At 48.2% G+C, this 2,956-nt stretch overlaps 1 pseudogene; it reads left to right on the top strand.

Annotated features, from left to right (window-relative positions):
• LOC102985906 (60S ribosomal protein L17-like) overlaps nt 1-512 on the top strand; it is a 1,015-nt pseudogene extending 503 nt beyond the window's left edge.
• Nucleotides 513-2,956: the final 2,444 nt, after the last annotated feature.

The following is a 2,956-nucleotide window of genomic DNA, read 5'->3' as shown; positions in this document are numbered from 1 at the left end:
CCAGCCGCTCTGCGGCATGTGGGATCTTCCCGGACCGGGGCACGAACCCGCATCCCCTGCGTCGGCAGGCGGACTCTCAACCACTGCGCCACCGGGGAATCTCCCAGGATGTCACTTTAAAGAAGCAATGTGTGCCATTCTGTTGTTACAATGGTGGAGTTGGTAGGTGTGCCCAGGCCAAAGAGCGGGGCTGGACCCAGGGTCGGTGGCCCAAAAAGAGTGCTGAATTTTTACTGCACTTGCTCAAAAATGCAGAGAGTAATGCTGAACTTAAGGGCTTAGATGTAGATTCTCTGGTCATTGAGCAAATCCAGGCGAACAAGGCCCCAACGATGTGGTGCAGGACTTACAGAGCTCATGGTCGGATCAACCATACATGAGCTCTCCCTACCACATTGAGATGATCCTTACTGAAAAAGAACAGATTGTTCCTAAACCAGAAGAGGAGGTTGCCCAGAAGAAAAATATCCCAGAAGAAACTGAAGAAACAAAAACTTATGGCCCGGGAATAAATGCCGCAAAAAATAAATGCAAATAAAAGTTAAAAAAAAAAAAAGAGAGAGAGAGCTACAGGCCACTCTTCTCCTTCTGTCAATTAGATTTTCAATTTAGTTCATATTTATTGAAAAGATTCACGAAATTAGTTCACAATCTAGTGTCAAAACTGTATTTAAGTCAAACACTTGCAGGTGACTGAAAATGATACAAAAATTAAATAAGACCCTCCCTGCTATCCAGAAGTTTATGGTGTACTAGGGGAGATTAGGCAAGTATGAAAATGACTAAAACAAAGTAGAATGAGAGAAGAATGAAGTCACAGGATGTGCAGTGATGATTATGGCAGATTGTATTTTCCAAAAGGCCAGAGCTGTATTTTGTGTCCCACAAGCTCTTCCAGAATCTTACCACATCCTCACCTGGAGGTGGAATCTATTTCCCTTCCCTCTTGAAGATGAGCAAGACTTTGCGGCTGCCTCTATAAATGCAATGCACTGAAAGTGATGCTGGGTCACTTCCAAGGACATGCCTTGGTACCCAGCTGCCATGTTGTGGGGAAGCCCTGGCCACATGGAGAAGCCACGTGGAGATGTTGGAGTTGACAGCTTCTGCTGAGGTCTTAGCTGAGCCAGCATCAAATACCAGACTTGTGAGTGAGAGCGCCTTCTGATAATTCAAGTCCCCAGCCTTGGACCTGTTGCAGATGACCCCAAGTGGAGCAGAGACTCATGCAAGCCCAGCCTAAATTGCCATATATATATATATATATATATATGTATGTGCGTGTATGTATATGTACATAACTTTGTTTAAAGACAAACACAGCTGGACACTAAAGTGCTAAGGACAGATTTTATTCAGTAATATACTATGTATTGCATTAGGGAAAAGAATCCAGTGTGAATTAAACCCAACTTTGATTTGGACAAAAGTGACTGGCCTTTTGAGAGGAGAGTGAGAGAATAGGAAGAGGGCAGTGGGTGGAGGCTCAGTAGAGTCAGGAAAGTGAAAAATTAAGTGAAAAAAAGCTGGAAGGTTTGGTCCATGTGAAACCCATCCAGGTTTGTTAACTGGTGCTAATGGAAGTTAAGCTCCTATCCTTCCTCAGAGGCTGGGAGCCAGAGATCCTGCCTTCAAGTGTTGGCTGGAAGAAACGGTAAATTCTTTTGGCAGCCTTGAGCTTTCCCAGGAAGATATTTTAAGGCGGCTATGGACAGCCTAGGGTGGAACTGTGTGGTGCTTGTTCCACCTCTTTATAGGCCAAGGTAAGGCCTAGTGGAGAAAGGGCTCAGAGGAGCCTGGCTAGAGTGTGGTCAAGGGGAGGCTGTGTGTGTGTGTGTGTGTGTGTGTGTGTGTGTGTGTGTGTGCTTTCCTTCTTTTTTAGACATACATCTAAGCATTAGAACAGATCATTGGTTTGGTGATTATAAGTCATTAAGTGTCCTTTGAAATAGCTTGGTTCAGCAGTTGTTAGAGCAGAAGTTATATTGCAGGGGTTTAAAATTTGAGTAAGGAAAATAAATTTGAGGGCCTTCCATATGTCAATCTCTTCGTTCATTTAGTTTTCACACCTGTAGGTGGTGGCTATCATTATCCTTATTTTACTGATGTAGCTCAGAAAAATTAATTGCCCAAAGCCATTAAGAAGTAGGAGGGACTAAAATGTTATGGCCTAATACATTAGGAATTAGGAATCTAATGTACGGCCATTAGATTCCTAAGACTGCATGCGTTCCCTTACACTACGCCGTCCATAGAGGAGACAAAAGAGACTAGTCTAGAGGGACAAAATCCTGATGTATTTCCGAGAAGTTAAAGGAGCGTGAGTGGTAGACAGTGGAGGGAATTCCCCGGCGGTCCAGTGGTTAGGACTCCCCGCTTTCACTGCGGGTTCAATCCCTGGTGGGGGAAATAAGATGCCGCAAGCTGCTCCGCGAGGCCAAAAAAAAAAAAAAGTACTAGATAGTGGAGGGTTCAGAAGCTATTAACTATAGACGAATAGTCACAAATTTCTGAAAACTTCCTAGTGGTTCCAATAAGATGGAAGCAAATTAAAAAGGTTGTTTGGGTCACGCCGGCTCTGGGGGCGTCTCAGCCCCAGTCCTGGGGATCGAACCCCGGCCCGCGCTCCTGGGGCGGCCGCTCTGGCTGGGTCCTGACCTGCCCCGCGGGGCGCCCGGGAGCCGCGGTCGAGGAGACGGCCCTTGCTGGACACTGAGCTCGGAGAGGTACTCAGAGCGGAAAGGCCCTGGCGGCCCTGGCCTCACAGAGGCTCCCAGCTCCCGGCACCCACGGAAGGACGCCCACGGGAGAGCCGGCGGTGGCCATGGCAACGCGGCGGACGTCAGCTGCGCCGGCGGCCAACGGCCAGGCTGTTGTCGGGGGGCGGGGCCTGGCAGGGCCTGGCGGGGGTGGGCGCGCAGGTCACGTGGACCGGGGCGGAGCCTGCGCAGGGCGG

Source organism: Physeter macrocephalus, chromosome 11 (genome assembly GCF_002837175.3).
Source record: "Physeter macrocephalus isolate SW-GA chromosome 11, ASM283717v5, whole genome shotgun sequence".
NCBI lineage: Eukaryota > Metazoa > Chordata > Mammalia > Artiodactyla > Physeteridae > Physeter > Physeter macrocephalus.
This window is presented reverse-complemented; position numbering and strand designations above follow the sequence as displayed.